Here is an 18,068-nt window from a genome sequence, read left to right on the forward strand (position 1 = left end):
GCACACACACAATGGGCTTCTTTCAGTTTCCATCAACCAAATCCACGGCTCAAGGCTATAGTAGAAGAAACCTGCCCAAGGTGCCATGCTGTGAGACTGAACTCAGAACCATATGGTTTAGAAGCAAACTCCTTACCACACAGCCACCCCTGCCACCCACTAAAATTTTAGGGTTACCTTTTGAATAAATCTAATTAGTTATAATTTCTTAATTATATTTTATAATTCAAATTATGTCTAGTGTGCCAGTGTTTACTCGATTTAAAGTCTACATGCGGCAGGCATCCCTGGGTATCTTTCCCATGCCATTTCTCTCTCTCTCTCTCTCTCTCTCTCTCACACACACACAAACACACAAAAACATTCAAGACTCCTTGCTATGATTCTTTCAACCTACTTAGCTATTTTTTTTTTCAAGTGGTACTTAAAAAAAACTTAAATAAGTGGAAATTATTGTAAGAGAGAAGTCTTAAATAATGTGTGTGTGTGTGTGTGTGTGTGTGTGTGTATAACCATGTTTGGATTGAACATTAAGATTTGAAGAACCAATTGACCCCTATTCAACAAATAAAAATTTATGTGTGTTTACATAATGTGCATAAATATATGTAAACATCTTTATTTATATATATATATACACACACACATCCATATACACATACCCATGCATACATATATATACACAACCACACATACACCCCCATATATAGACACGTATATAGACACCTCACATACATACGCCCAGGATCCTTTTTTTAAGAACCAGTGCTTAGCTCTAGTTTTATTGCATGAAACCCAGGAGAGAGACACGAGAGCCTTACAGAATGTAAATAATCCCATCACATCAAACACACACACACACACACACATACACGCAGCAATTTAATTCCAGGTTTAATCAAAAGCAAGAAAAACAAACAAATATATTCTTAATCACAAATATCCACAGGATTGATACTCATTCAGAATCCAAAGCAGGGAAATGATGAAATCTCTGCCATGATGACGAGGCCAGTCTCAGCAGACCAGGCAACATTTTAATTAATTCAAAGAGCACAGCAGTGAATTCTATACGCTACTGTGTGTATATATATATATATATATATATAGGTGCAGGTGTGGAGGTGTGGTAAGAAGTTTGCTGCCCAGCCATGTGGTCTTTGGTTCAATCTCACTACACAGCACCTTAGGCAAGTATCTTCCACTATAGCTCTGGGCCAACCAAAGAGTTGTGAAACCCATAGCATGCATTTTTACACACACACACAAGTGAAGTACTGAAAAGTTCCTGGGTATTGTGTAAGGCCTGGTTGGAGGTCCAACCTTTCAAGTTCTGAGAGGGGAGTATGTTAAATAAAATCATAATTAATCCAGGCAGATTATCTATAAAGCAGACTAGAAATGATTACCAGTAATGCATGGAGTAATAATCCATTAAAGATATGATTTTCTCATGACTGTATGACTGTAAGAAGCTTGTTTCTCAACCCCATGGCACTGTGTGACACCTTGGGCAAGTCTCTTCTACTATAGCTTTGGGCTGACCAAAGCCTTCTGACTGGATTTGGTAGACGGAAACTGAAAGAAACCCATCAATTATACACATATATATGTGTGTGGATGCATGTGTATGTGTGTGTGTGCACACATGCATGTGCCTTTGTTTGTTCCCCACTATCACTTGACAACCGGTGTTGGTGTGTTTACATCCTCACAACTTAGGGTTTGGCAAAAGAGATTGATAAAATGAGTACCACACTGGAAAATAAGTAAGGGGTTGATTCCTTGGATTAAAAAAATTCTTCTAAGTAGTGCCCCATGATGGCTGCAGTCTAATGACTGAAACAAGTAAACGATAAACGATACAGAGACAGGGTAGATAATTGGTGGGAGGTGGGGGTAGTATAACGAGTTCAGGTGGTCACACCGTACTCCCTACAATGATGAACCACTATGTGTTTAGGCTGCAGTATGGTGGTCAGTTAGACAGAGGCAAGATATGACACGCTTTGTACATCGGTTATTGCCTCTGTGCCAGAGGTCTTTTATCAACAACAACAAGAGGCATCCAGGAATAGAGTAGAAGCAAGGAGAGAGAGTGTATATAACATGTTCAGACTGGCAGAGTACACCGTGTATGATTAATGAGTGTGGGTTGAACAACCAGACAGAGAGATGGCGTGATCTGCAACAAAAAATTTGAGGGTTGTGGGTTCGAACTCAGTTGTTCCAACCAACGAACTATGCTCTCTAAGTCTGCAGGATCAAACAGAGCCCTGATGGGAGTCAGGAGCGAGAGGGACCCATGCAGAATTATTTATTGGGCCAAACAAAATGGCTGAATAACATTTCGTCCATCTTTATGTTCTGAGTTTAAATTCAACAAAGGGTCAACTTTTTGCCTTTCATCTTTTTGGGGGTTGATAAAATAAGAACCAGCATTGGGGGGCGGGAGGGGGGAGGGGTCAATGCAGTCAACTTACTCTCTCCCCTGAATTTGCTGGCCTTGTGCAAAATTTGAAACCAAAACTACTACTACTAATAATAATAATAATAATAATAATAATAATAATAATGATAATTTTTTTTATTTCTTTACTACCCACAAGGGGCTAAACACAGAGGGGACAAACAAGGACAGACAAACGGATTAAGTCTATTATATCGACCCCAGTGCGTAACTGGTACTTATTTAATCAACCCCGAAAGGATGAAAGGCAAAGTCGACCTCAATAATAATAATAATAATAATAATAATAATAATAATCCTTGCTATTATAGGCACAAGGCCTGAAATTTGTGGGGAGGGGACTAGTTGATTACATCAAACCCCAGTACACAACTGGTACTTGTTTGGCCTCCGTGCTGGTGGCATATAACAAACACCATCTGATCGTGGCCGTGCCAGTGGCACGTAAAAAGCACCATCCGAGTATGGCCGTTCGCCAGCCTCGTCTGGCACCTGTGTTGGTGGCACATAAAAGGCACCCACTACACTCATGGAGTGGTTGGCGTTAGGAAGGGCATCCAGCTGTAGAATCTCTGCCAGATCAGACTGGAGCCTGGTGCAGCCTCCTGGCAGTCCAGACCCCAGTTGAACCGTCCAACCCATGCTAGCATGGAAAACGGACGTTAAACGATGATGATGATGAAAGGACGAAAGGCAAAGTTGACTTTGGTGTAATTTGAGCTCAGAACACGAAGGCAGACAATATGCCACTAAGCATTTTGCCTGGTGTGCTAATGGTTCTACCAGCTCACTACATTATTAATAATAATAATAATAATAAATGCTTAGCAGTATTTCATCTGTCTTTACATTCCGAGTTCAAATTCTGCCGAGGTCAACTTTGCCTTTCATCCTTTCAGGGTCGATAAATCAAGTACCCCCCTAACCCAAAATTCCAGGCCTTGTGCCTAGAGTAGAAAAGAACAATAATAATAATAATAGTAGTAGTAGTAGTAGTATAGTAGTAGTAGTAGTAAAAGTTCTTGTGTGTGTGTATGTACACACAGAGAAAACCATGCGTGCACAACACACACTCGCTCTGTTACACAAGAAATATTGTTTTGAAAGGCAATTGATGATGATGTGGTGGTAGAGAAACTACAGAAGGAGGCATGTTTGGTCGTTATTTTGTCATTCATTAAAAAGAAGAAAAAAAAGGTGTCAAATCAAACAAGAATTATTTAAATAGCTGCAACAGCAGAAGCAGCCTTGGTGACCTCTGATTTTCCAGCTGCTGTATTCAGGGCTGGTTGTTTTATAATCAAAATTTATCTATTGAATGGTTGATTAAATCGTAATAATTACAGTGATAATCACCATATTACTGGTAATGAATGTGTGTGGGTGTGCAAGACCCACCCACCCGCACATAAATACAGTCACGTAGACACATACAGACATATGTGCACTATATGTAAATAGGCACACACTCTTGCATACACCTACATATATACACACATGTAAGCACACACTCTTGCATACACCTACATATATACACACATGTAGGCACACACAGACGCTGGTTTTGATAGTTCCCATATGTTGCTCCAAATTCCTTTGTATTTCAGCAACAGATTAAATATTTTCTATAACGTTAATTAGCGTTGTTACGTTCGTTATGTAACAGCCCACCCACACCTACAGGCAATCCTTTTGAAACAGGCCTACGTAGAATATTATGATTTAACTCCAGTCAACTGTGACGGGGCAGAATTATGCTCAAAGGCCCTGTTTATTGTCCCTTTTAATTTTCTTTTACGGGAACATCCAATGTATTTCCTGGCTCCTCCTTCCTAGGGGTCGGTCATCACATGGTGACACACAGCAAGCATTTGCTCCACTTGGAACTGGTACAGACTGGGAGAGTCTAATTGCCTAATTAAAAGTTTCATGTCCACTTTCCTATGCATACAGGTGGCAGCAGCAGTAGTAACACTGAAAAATACCTGAGGAATGAGAACCCAGGTTCGAAATTTCCCCAAGACACCTGATGAAGGCTGGAGGGTATATCAACCGAAACAAGATGAAGACAAATATCCGTCAAATGTAAATAATGTAAATAATGTACATAATTCCTCATCTCTTAAATATAGAACATATATGACCATCCCCACCTGCAGCTTCCCTCTAATCACAAGAAGACACTTACCCAGGGATTGAACCTGAAACGATGAATCTGGGAAGCTAGCTTCTCAACCACACCACCCTTCATATACCTTTTACTCTTTTACTTGTAGCCATGCTGGAGCACTGCCTTAAATGATGAAGGCTGGAGGGTATATCAGCCGAAACGTTGTGTTAACAACAAACAGGAGGAGGACAAATATCCGTCAAATGTAAATAATTCTTCATCTCTTAAATATAGAGCTGTACTAAACAACTGGTTTATACTATATGGTTTATTATCAATAACACACACACACATTATATGATGGGCTTCTTTCAGTTTCCGTCTATCAAATGCATTCACAAAGTCTTTGGTCAACCCCGAGTCATCATCAAAGACACTTGTCCCAGGTACCATGCAGTGGAACTAAACATGGTTGGGAAGCAAACTGCTTACCACAGGGCCATCCCTGCACCTATTAAATGTGCTTCTATAATGCTTTTGTGAAGAATTGGTGATCACTAGTCTAAAAGTGTTCTGCTAGTCTTGGTTACATGGTTTCAAGTGCAAACTAAGGAGTGGCTGTGTGGTAAGTAGCTTGCTAACCAACCACATGGTTCCGGGTTCAGTCCCACTGCGTGGGATCTTGGGCAAGTGTCTTCTGCTATAGCCCCGGGCCGACCAATGCCTTGTGAGTGGATTTGGTAGATGGAAACTGAAAGAAGCCTGTCGTATATATGTATATATATATATATATATGTATGTATGTATGTGTGTGTCTGTGTTTGTCCCCCTAGCATTGCTTGACAACCGATGCTGGTGTGTTTATGTCCCCGTCACTTAGCGGTTCAGCAAAAGAGACCGATAGAATAAGTACTGGGCTTACAAAGAATAAATCCCAGGGTCAATTTGCTCGACTAAAGGCGGTGCTCCAGCATGGCTGCAGTCAAATGACTGAAACAAGTAAAAGAGTAATATCCTACCTAATTGACACAATAGAAGAAAAAGAAAAAAGGGTCAATGGTGCAAGTATGGTTATGTGTTAAGATGTTTGTTTCCAGTCACAAGGTTCTGGGTACAGTCCCACGACATGGCACCTTGGGCAGGTGTCTTCTATTGTCGCCCTGGTCTGATCAAAGCCTTCTGAGTGGACTTGGTAAATAGAAACTGAAAGAAGGCTTCATACACCCACACACGTGTTTGTGTGTGTGCATGTGTGTGTGTTTGTCTCCCGCAATGCTTGATAATTGGTGTTGGTTTGTTTACATCTCTGTAACCTAATGGCTCAGCAAAAGGGAGTGACAGAATAAGTACCAGGTTTAAAAAAAAAAAGGGAAAGAAAAACCTAAAAACTGGGGTCGATTCGTTCCATCAAAACCTTTTGCGGTGGTGTCTCAGCATGGCCGCAGTCCAATGACCAGATTAAGTAAAACCACAGAAGGTACATTGTTTTAGCAGCAAAAAGAAGGCAATAACCCATGCAAATGCAGAAAGTATGCCAATGCATATCATTACACACGAATACCTTTACAGCAAATATGACAAGAGACACACACACACACACACAGCCCAGCAAACAGATACCAAATAGCTATTGACCTACATACAGAGAGAGAGAGAGAGAGAGCCTTAGTTATGACCTTGATATGTCAGGTCTTGCACAGTGACAACTGACAGCACCATCACATATGCACCTTAGCATGCCTAGTGCATTCCTGGGTACTTTTCCTTGTTCTTACTATCCAGCCTCTAACACAGGTTATATTACGATACTTAGGTAGCCAAACACTTATAACACACACTCATCTCTATAGCATGACATACATAAATACACACACACACACACATATATATATATATATATATATATATGCATACATACACACTCTCACACACACCTTTATAATATCTGACATACATATGTATCACATATCACAAAGTCACACACACACTAATTATGAATGAGTTAAGTAGAGATGTTGGCTGCTTATCTTTCTCTTTCTGTACATCATCATCATCATCATCATTTAACATCCACTTTCCAAGCTGGCATGGGTTGGACAATTTGACTGAGGACTGGCGAACCAGATGGCTGCACCAGGCACCAATCTGATCTGGTAGAGTTTTAAGCCTGAGACTTATACTGCTGGTCTCTTTTACTCGACCACTAAGACACAGGGATGTGAACAAACCAACACAGGTTGTCAAGTAGTGATAAAGGCCAAACAATACACACACACACACACAAGGCTGAAGTAGAAGACATTTGCCCAAGGTGCTGCACAATGGAACTGAACCAAAAACCCCATGGTTAGGAAGCAAGCTTCTTAACCACACAGCCATACCTGTGCCTGTATAAAAGTTTGATATAATGTCATCACCTTTGCTTCGGGGTTTCATCCTGGTGTCCATGGGACTTGGAGCTTCAATAAATTTCTGTTGTGGTTGAGAAAGACACCAACTGTTGAAATGTGTTGTGACTTACCACTTGAACACCAGTGTGAAACCATGATGTGAATGGAACAAGAGTTACTAAACTCACTATATACTAAAACTATGACAACAGATGGTCTGTTTAGTTCTGCATGGTAGGCAGGTCAGTTCAATGGTATCAGCTGGTGTGCCACCTGTGAAATTTGATGACACCAGGTATTGTTCCAAATAGTAAGTAGTTATTAGTGTGCCAGTAATATCAGATGAAAACAGATCATGTCAGTTGGTGTTGTGTGTAACTGTATTTCATGTAATTATTGCAAGGTGTCAGCAGTGGTGGTAAGCAGAGGGAATAATCTTACTTTGAGCAAGCAAATCTTATCTATATGACTGCTGCATATAGGTCAACTAGAATTAAGGTGGTCTTTCTTGTGTGTTGGCAGTCAATCAAGTTCATTAACAATGTGTGTTTTTTTTTATGGCGACAATGCTGAGGAAGACTGCTAGCTGGTAGAGTTTTCCCTGTCCTGTATCTGAAAGAGTGCATGTGTTGCATAAATCTTTCTTTGAAGTCATTAGCTGTTAAGCCAACATAGATTATTAGAACATCATTGAAGAGAGTGAGATGGCCACAGAAACAACAGCTTTTGAGAGGCAGAATCTCCAGTGGAGAGTTGAAGTGGTTTCTGTGCTATTAGCTTAAAGCAGTGCTGTTTCTGTAAATACAGGATTTTCTTTTCTGTTGTAACATTCAATGATAGAACACAATATTGTCTAGTCATTAATAGATAATCTTTATGTTATGGGCAACAAAAAGTTTGTGGTACTTGTAGGTGTTTGGGAAAAGTGAGTTAGGATCAAGAAACAGCTACCTATATTTGTGGAGACATCTAGATTGTATGGAGGATTAAATCAGATTATCTTTTTCTTTCTAACTCTCTTTGGGGTATGATTTTCTATGTGCATTAACATATCACCAAAGCCACGCCTTGTTAGAGCCTCATAAAGAGGTGTGGCCCTCTTGAATAATCTACTGTTTGCTAATTCTTCTAGTGATACCTCTTACTAGATTTCAGATAACAGCTGTGAGTGGTTGGAGTTGCTGTAGATACCAAACTAGTCCTTGTCTATTCAGTGCAAAATATTGAAGTTTAATTCAGAAATATTGTAAAAATGCAAAGAAATTACATTCCCTTGTAATTAAACAGCGTGCAGTGCGATCGCACAAAATATGTGGCGTCACTGGTTAAGTTCCAGTGACAGGCTGTGGCGATTAATGTGTTGAGTACCAATTGATGTAATTGTCAAGGTTACCCCCACAAACTTTCAGGCCTTGTACCAGTAACAGCAACAAATATTTTGAACAACACAATAACCAATCAACACATACAATCCAATTTATTAACCTTTAGCATGTTGAAGGCAAAGCATGTTACCACATGAGTTTTCTCCCCTGTTGCTGCAGGCACATTGTGTTGCATTGAGAGGGGAGAAAATTCATACGGCAACATGATTTGCCTTTAGTGTGCTAAAGGTTAATGATGAACTGCCATTGTCGTATACTTACCAGATTAGCAGAAATATAAATGTGATGCCTGAAGGCTACTGGCATTCTGTTGGTTATGACAAGGGTTTCAAGTGATCTGATCAATGGGACAGCCTGCTCGTGAAATCAACATGCAAGTGGCTGAGCCCTCCACAGACACATATAACCCTTAATGCAGTCCTCAGAGAGATTCAGTGCGACACAGAATACAACAAAGGCTGGTCCTTTGAAATACTGATACGACTCATTTTTTCCAGCTGAGTGGACTGGAGCAATGTGGAATAAAGTGTCTTGCTCAAGGACACAACTTGTCGCTGGGAATGAAGTACTCCTGACCATTAAGCCACATGCCTTCACTATGACTGAAGGTAAAAGAAAACAAAGATGAGGTAAATGACCTCCTATTAAAATGGTGAGATATCTCCCATCCACACACTCACCGAAAATACTTCCTTGTGATGTTTGTCACAAGAGAGAGAAAGGAAGGACGTCCTAATTTCTGACAAATAAACAAAAACTGATGCTGACTATTAATGGAATTATGTAGAAGACATGTCACAATTCTTCAGTTTTGTTGACAAAAACACCAAAACACCAGCCGAGACTAACAGAATATTGAATATCTCAGATGTCAGAGCACAAGACTTCTTTTTCTGGGAGTGTACAAAGGAAAATGGCATTATAATAATATTTTGAATGTTTTTATCTTTTACTTGTTTCAGTCACTGAACTGTGGCCATGCTGGGGCACTGTTGTTTTGAAGGGTTTAGTCAGACAAGTTGGCCCCAGTACACTATGTCTTTTTATTAAAGCTTAGTACTTATTCTATTGGTCTCTCTTTGCTGAGTTGCTATGTTGCGAGGATGTAAACAAACCAGCACCTGTCGTGAAATGGTAGTGGGGAACAAATACAAAGGTATACACATACGTGTGAGTGTGTGTACATGTATATATTCGTGTGTGCATGTGCATACACACACACACACAACAGGCATCTTCTCGGTTCTATCAACGAAATCCAAGGCTGACCAAATCACAAGGCTTTGGTTAGCTGAGGACTATATCAGAAAACTACTGCAAGGCCCAAGGTGCCATACAGTAGGACTGAACCCAGAACCATATGGTTGGAAAGCAAACGTCTTACTATACAGTCACAGAAAAATGTAATTGTGTTCAGTGAGAAAATGTATTTACAAATCCAGTGTCTGCAACGGAGGCAGTGTTTTTAATTAAATAACCATCAATGTACCATACACTGTCGATGGGCCATTCACTGAAGTATTTGTCCTGAGATAACACCTCTCATGGATTGCTGTGTTAAAAAGAATAATAAATATTGGAGAAAGATAAGAATTCATCCCAGCAGCATCCAGTGAGAGTGCCAGATGCATTTCAGACTTTTAGGGCCTTTTCAAAGGCATATACTCACAGCCAGCTACATGGTTAGCCCCTATTGCTCTCTAAGGGAGCATAGGGCATCTTTCCTGGTTTCTCTGGTGTATATATTCCCCACCTGGATGGGATGCCAGTCCTTTGCAGGATTACTCACTTTTGCCAGCTGAATGGACTGAAGCAATGTAAAAATGAAGTATTTTGCTTGGACACAAAGCATTGTCCAGCCCAGGAATGGAACTCACAATCTTATGATTATGAGTGGGATGGAATTTGTTGAGGCAGATTTTCTACAGCCTGGTGCCCTCCCTGTTACCAACACTCACCCATTTCCACCCTAACCACTAAGCCATGTGCCTTCACACAGCCAACGACATGTTTGGACAAGAATTTCTCAACTGTGATATAAGTGTACAAAACATCCACTGATGTTGCAAACAGCTGTTCAGTTGAATAAAAAACCAGTATGCATATTTGAAGCAGTCTATATATCATAATATATTTATTGGAGACAATGGTGAATTCTTGTCCCTACATATGGCTAGCTGTGAACGAAAAAGGCATAATGAATATGCTCAATTAAAAAGGTATAAAAAAGGGGAGGGGGAAAGAAAAGCATCTGGTGCTCTCACTGGTCACTGATGGGATAAATTTTCATTTCTTTCTGGTATTTCATGGGAGACGTTATCTCAGTACAAATATTGTAGTAACTTGGCCTATCAAGTGTGTATATATTGATTTCAAATTTTGGTACATGGCCAGCAATTTGGGCGGGGTGGGGGTGAGTTGATTACATTAATCCAAGTGTTCAACTGACATTCATTTTATCAACACTGAAAGGATGAAAGGCAAAGCTGACCTTGGTGGAATTTGAACTCAGAACAAAGACGGACGGAATGTCACTAAGCGCAGCAACAATTCTGCCAGCTCATCACCATCCAGTGTCTACGTATGAACTATGATACACAGATGGTTAAACAATCTTTATGAATACACTGGTATTGTAAAAAAAAAACCTGTTCTTCTACGACGTAATTACAGCAACCATCATATCTCTGTGTTCAAACCTGCTTGGACGTATAACAAATAAATATAAAACAATTGTTTGTATATTTATTTGGTGGCTGTGTGGTAAGAAGCTTGCTTCCCAACCACATGGTTCCAGGTTCAATCCCACTGTGTAGCACCTTGGGCTGACCAAAGCCTTGTGGGTGGATTTAGTAGACAGAAACTGAAAGAAGCCTGTCATATATATATGTGTGTGTGTGTGTGTGTGTTTGTCCCCACCCCACCATCACTTGACAACCGATATTGATATGTTTACATCCCCATAACTTAGCAGTTCAGCAGAAGAGACTGACAGAATAAGTACTAGACTTACAAAGAATAAGTCCAGGGGTAAATTTCTTCAACTAAAACCCTTTAAGGTGGTGCTCCAGCATGGCCGCAGTCAAATGACTGAAACAAGTGAAAGAGTAAAAGAACTGCTGAGAGATGGACGGTTATTTTGTAATTAACGTAATTATGAATAATGAAGCAGGAAATAACTGACCTTTAAACGATTCCAGCAATTTAAGACCCTTACAATAAATATAACCCTAATCAACAAAGACAGTAGGGTCCCCTAACTCCTTTGAAATTGATTAAGATCAACCCAAGTTCCTGACTAATGGGGGAAGCACTCCGTCGGTTACAACGACGAGGGTTCCGGTTGATCCAAATCAACGGAACAGCCTGCTCGTGAAATTAACGTGTAAGTGGCTGAGCACTCCACAGACACGCGCACCCTTAACGTAGTTCTCGGGGATATTCAGCGTGACACAGAGAGTGACAAGGCCAGCCCTTTGAAATACAGGTACAACAGAAACAGGAAGTAAGAGTGAGAGAAAGTTGTGGTGAAAGAGTACAGCAGGGATCACCACCATCCCCTGCCGGAGCCTTGTGGAGTTTTAGGTGTTTTCGCTCAATAAACACTCACAACGCCCGGTCTGGGAATCGAAACCGCGATCCTATGACCGCAAGTCCGCTGCCCTAACCACTGGGCCATTGCGCCTCCACTTCCTGACTAATACTGCCATAGTGTATCTAGGACTACGCCGTTGATTGTGCTGTTATCGCTGTTCATCCCAAGTCTGCCCAGGTCGAACTAACCTAGGATAAAAAGCATTCTTCTCACAAAAACACAAAACTATTTTTCAGTCCATATATGTCGTAAAAGAGTTTGTTTCCAAACCACATGGGTCTGGGTTCAGTCCCATTGTGAGTCTGCTATTGTGGCCCTAGGACAACCAAAGCTTTGGGAGTGGATTTGGTAGATGGAAACTGAAAGAAGCCTGTTGTATGTGTGTGCATGCACGAGTGTTACTGTCTCCTTGTCTTGACATCATGTGAAAGTTGTAAACAAGTTACACCATCATACAAGCAGTGTCATTTCATTCCGATATTCTGTGTAAAAATGTCTGGTCATGGGGAAAATATTACTTTGTTTGGAAACGGGGGAGAGTTGGTGACAGGAAGAGCATCCAGCTGTAGAAAATCTGCCTTGACAAATTTCGTCCGACTCATGCAAGCACGGAAAAGCTGATGTTAAAACGACAACAATAAGGATGACGCAAAGACAGAGGCAGAGTATGATTTGGTTGCCATTGCTAGCAGGTTGGGTACCCAGGTAGAAGCTACCTTGTTAGCTTTCGGTTTGTAAGCAGTAAGGGGAAAACAACGACGACTTTTTGAAACAGATGTTTTTTTACAACAGTTAATATTTTTGTTAACAATAGCAGAACAAATCTCAAAACAGATTCTGAAGCATAAATAGTATTTTCTTTCTGCAGGATGTCATTATTATTATTATTACTAAATTCAACGTAAATATTAAGGAGAGAACAGCTGAACAAGGCTCTGTAAACAGAAATAACAATAGACAGGATACAATAGGAATGTGTGCAGTTATAATTATATGCTAATCATTTATTGATGTTCTGCTCATAACTGGGTTTTCCTTTTCTAATTTTAGGTGAGTAATTATTATTAACGTTGCCAGATGAGTTTGGTGGGATGCTGTGCCTTTGTTTGCATCAGCAACACAAAACTGATGGTTAATGGAAGTTGAGAAAGAGGTGGGTCTACATTGTAAGTGAAGTAACCAGAAGAGGGGTGGAGTGACAGAGAGGCAGGTGAAAGAGAGGTGCAGCGAGGCCGGTGGCAGTCAAAGGAGAGGCGCAGCAAGGCTGACGGCGGTCAAAGGAGAGGCGCAGCAAAGCCGATGGCAGTCAAAGGAGAGGCGCAGCAAGGCTCACGGCAGTCAAAGGAGAGGCACAGCAAAGCCGATGGCAGTCAAAGGAGAGGCGCAGCAAGGCTGACGGCAGTTGAAGGAGAGGCGCAGCAAGGCCAATGACTGCCGAAGGAGAGGCGCAGCAAGGCTGACGGCAGTTGAAGGAGAGGCGCAGCAAGGCCAATGACTGCCGAAGGAGAGGCGCAGCAAGGCTGACGGCAGTTGGAGAGGCGCAGCAAGGCTGACCATAGCTGAAAGACAGGAGCAGCAAGGTCGGCACAGCGAGGTCAACGGCAGTCTAAGGAGTAGTATAGCTAGTCTGACGGCAGCCAAAGTAAAAACACAGTCAGGTGGCACTGGCATCAACCACACTCAAATTGTGCTTTTTACATGCCCATTATGGGTGCCAATCATGTGGTACTGCCATTGGCCACAACAACAAATTCACTTGCCTCAACAGGTCTTCACAAGCGCTGTTTACTGCTCAATGATTGAAGGGTACTCTTAAATGGGCTGGTCATGCAACACTGGCATAGGCCATGGTTATGGTCTCACTTGGCTTGCCAGGTCTTTTCCAGCACAGCAGATCTCCAAAGGTATCAGCCACTTGTCATCACCTCCATGAGGCCCAACGTTCGAAGGTCATGCTTCACCACCTCATCCCAGGGCTTCCTGGGTCTATCTCTTCCACAGGTTCCCTCTACTGCTAGGGTGTTACACTTTTTCATACAGCTGTCCTCATCCATACGCAACCCCTGACCAAATCAGTGCAGTCGTCTCTCTTACACACCATGTCTGATGCTTCTTAAGTCCATTGGCCCCTGTACTTGACTTGTACTGCATTCATACCTTGGTGGAATTTGATCTCAGAACGTGAAACTGGAAGAAACACTACTAAGGTGGCAAGATTGTAGAATTGGTAAAGACCGATCAAATGCTGCATTAGAAGAAGTGGCACCGTTGGTGTGGGTTGTACCTGGGGCAAGTCAATGTTACCACAGCTGGCGCAGATTAAAGACACTCTTCACTCTTTTACTTGTTTCAGTCATTTGACTGCGGCCATGCTGGAGCACTGCCTTTAGTCGAGCAAATTGACCCCGGAACTTATTCTTTGTAAGCCCAGTACTTATTCTATCGGTCTCTTTTGCCGAACCGCTAAGTGACGGGGACGTAAACACACCAGCATCAGTTGTCAGGCAATGCTAAGGGGACAAACACAGACACACACACATATATATATATATATATATATATACATATATACGACAGGCTTCTTTCAGTTTCCGTCTACCAAATCCACTCACAAGGCATTGGTCGGCCCGGGGCTATAGCAGAAGACACTTGCCCAAGATGCCACGCAGTGGGACTGAACCCAGAACCATGTGGTTGGTTAGCAAGCTACTTACCACACAGCCACTCCTTTCTCCATATGAGGAGAAAGAAACAAAAAGAGGAATGAAAACAATCCGGGGAAAGGGGATTCTTCAAGTTAGATTACATCTGATACAGAGTGGAGATAAAAGAGAGAGAGAAAAAGATTTTTTAAAATGATAATGGTGGCAACTGTGATGAAGTTTAGAGGAGAGTGAAAGGGGAAAACCAATTACATACACGTATGCACATACTAGAGAGTGAGAGAGAGAGAGGAATGTGTTTGTGTGTGTGTATATATATACACACAACAAATAAATAATTAAAGAGACATCATATAGAAATGTCAAAGTGTGAGAGACGAGTGTGTGTGTGTGTGTGGGGGGGAATATGTAAATGTAATAGTAAAAAAAAATAAAGATCAGAATTTGTATCATATTATCTCTCTCTCTCTTTCTCTCTGCCCCTACCCACCCATGCAGTGTTTAGAATTTCAAAAGAAAAGGACAAAGTCAGAAAGTGTACTGTTGTTTCAAAATAAAGCCAGATATTTAACTCCCACATTCAAAGTTCAGTGATTTGCACATAACACACTGCCACATTAACAGAATGTCATACTCACACACGCACGCACACACACGTTATGCTAAAACAACCAACCTACATCATCCTGCATCAAAACAACCCAATCATCTAAATGGACAACATGGAACTTGGCTGAAAAAGGCAACACTATTCCAGGCTATTTGTCATGACGTAAAACCAAACACTATACTAATCTGACATACACAACCGAGAGAGTATTAAATTAAAACAGCCATCTTTGTTGTCTCATACATGATGTATAGAGACACAGTTGAGAGGCCAGTTGCTGTAGTATTTGTCCTGATATAACATCTCCGTTGGCTGTCCTGTACTAAAAACACAATATAGAGAAATAAAAAATTCACCTCAGTAAGGGCCAGTATGAATGCCAGATGCTTAAATGAAATTTGTTGCCTCTAATATAGGCAACAGTGAATAAAATATTCCCTGATGTGGCAAAACAGCTGCCCAATTGAATAAAATTCTGGTATATGCAATTGAGGCAGTATTTATCCTAATTAAAATAACCATCAAGACACGGGTGTGGCTGAGCAAGGAGTTTGCTTCCCAACCACACAGTTTCCAGGTTGACACCTGTACAAGGTGCCACATAATGGGATTGAACCTGTAATCACTTCGATTGAAAAGCAAACTTCTTACCACACACCTACACCTACAATTGTTATACAGCAACAATGTCGTCAAGTCAAGCTATTCGTTTAAAAACCTGAAAAACTGTTCCATTCACTCTCAGTGAGACCCATTTTTCTCAACCATTTCTTAATCTGCGGACCCCTCTGGTTCCTATTTTATTCAACTGGACCCTAATAAATACTTGATGCTTAAAAAATTCTATTAGATCTTCACAAGTATTATTAAGAATTCTTTTATTCTTTTACTCATTTCAGTCATTTGACTGCAGCCATGCTGGAGCACCACCTTAAAGGTTTTTTTTTAATCAATGAAGTTGACCCCAGGACTTATTGTTTGTAAGCCTGGTACTTATTCTAATGGTCTCTTTTGCTGAACTGCTAAGTTACAGGGACATAAACACACCACCATCAGTTGTCAAGCAATGGTAGGAAGACTTCTTTCAGTTTCCGTTTACCAAATCCACTCACAAGGCTTTTATCGGCCTGAGGCTAAAGTAGAAAACACTTACCCAAGGTGCCATGCAGTGGGACTGAACCCAGAACTATGTGCTTGGGAAGCAAGCTTCTTACCACACAACCACACCTGTGTCTATACCTACACACACACACATATATTTATATTTTTATGACAGGCTTCTTTCAGTTTCCACTAACCAAATCTATTCACAAGGCTTTGGTCAGCCCGAGGCTACAGTGGAAGACACTTGACCAAGGTGCCACGCAGTGGGACTGAACCTGGAATTGTATAAAAAATTGTTAAAATATTTTGTGTATTGGAGAAATATAACCGATTCCATTGTCCATAAACTTTAACAACAGAATCTGATAAGGGTCACAGTTGTGAGACCCTGAATTGGACCCTAACAGTAATCATACAAAAACAAGTACTTTTAGGATCTGGTCATGGATACTGTCGAAAGCAGTTCCTGTCCTGCTTTCGTTATTCTCTGGGAAATTGCATTTTTAAGTTGTTTTTTCTATTTTATTTCCCTTTTTTTTTATTATCTTGGTTAATGTCTTTTCATATCAGTTTGATATATAAAGTAATTATCTTATTCTTCAGTCCGTTATCTTATGTGATTGACCATCCTTTTTCTTTGGAATCAGACTGAATTCCTCCTTGTTTTCCTTTCCTCCTAACAGATTACCATGGGTCTATTTATTCATTCACTATCACATAATAATAAATAATAATAATAGTGATAATGATAAATGCTCTGATGCAGTTCCAGGCAGTGGCTCTCATGGCTTCTGATCTTAAGTGTTATCATGTACATTGTTTTGTCTTGGTATAACAGATGAACTTACAGCAAATATTCTACTCAATACCACAGATTTGCTTGTCAGTTGTTTGACCATAACCAGTTGAGCATGTCCCTTAGTGGCTGACGATATGTGCATCTCTGATCACGAGCAGAAGTAGTGGGGGAGCATCATAGCCATGTGTTGAGAGGGATTCTTTGGGGGTTTGAATGATTCACCTCTGGAAACATGGGTGGTTCTTTCAACATCCTTAAACAACCCTTATTCAGGGACCTTTTGAGCGGGATCGGCTACTCAACCTGAAGAAAATTCTAACTGGGCCCCACCTGCAAGGTCATGTGCTGTTTATCTTGATATGAGATCACCATGTCGCGCACATATGGTTGTGATGCATGTGCCTGGTGTACCTTTATCAGACAGGTAGTCATGATGGGTATATTGGGCTTCGTATATTTTACCCCAGTGTCACTTTGATGGCATGAACTGCTCTCTCACTCAATAATAAGAATAATAATAAGTACATTGTCTTGTCTTGCTGTAAAAGATGGGTTACAATACCACCGATTTGCTTGTCAGTTGTTTGACCATAATCAGTTGAGCATGCCCCTTATTGGCTGACGATATGTGCATCTCTGATCACGATCAGGAGTATTGGGGGAGCATCATAGCCATGTGTTGAGAGGGATTCTTTGGGGTCTAAATAATTCACCTCTGAAAACAGGTCTTTTGTTCCTCATCCTTAAAACAAATCTTATTCAGGTACATTTTGAGTGGGATGGGCTGCTCAAGCTGTAGAATATTCTAATTGGGCCCCACCTACAAGGTCATGAGCTGGTTATCTTGATATGAGGTCACTATGTTGCACATCATATAGTGGTGATGCATGTGCCCGATGTACCCTTATCACACAGGCAGTCATGATGGGTACACTGGGCTTG

The 18,068-nt window shown here is 41.0% G+C and overlaps 1 protein-coding gene and 1 long non-coding RNA gene across 2 annotated transcripts in view; both read right to left on the reverse strand.

Moving 5' to 3' along the window:
• LOC115225548 (ceramide synthase 5-like) overlaps nt 1-18,068 on the reverse strand; it is an 88,608-nt gene that overhangs the window by 35,625 nt on the left and 34,915 nt on the right. The gene's annotated exons all lie outside the window — the stretch shown is intronic.
• LOC118768352 overlaps nt 17,774-18,068 on the reverse strand; it is a 12,684-nt gene continuing 12,389 nt past the window's right edge. The window contains exon 3 of the long non-coding RNA XR_005004176.1: nt 17,774-17,826. This is a non-coding gene — a long non-coding RNA (uncharacterized LOC118768352). The remainder of the gene's footprint in view (nt 17,827-18,068) is intronic.

This window comes from Octopus sinensis, linkage group LG28 (genome assembly GCF_006345805.1).
Source record: "Octopus sinensis linkage group LG28, ASM634580v1, whole genome shotgun sequence".
NCBI classification, from domain to species: Eukaryota; Metazoa; Mollusca; class Cephalopoda; order Octopoda; family Octopodidae; genus Octopus; species Octopus sinensis.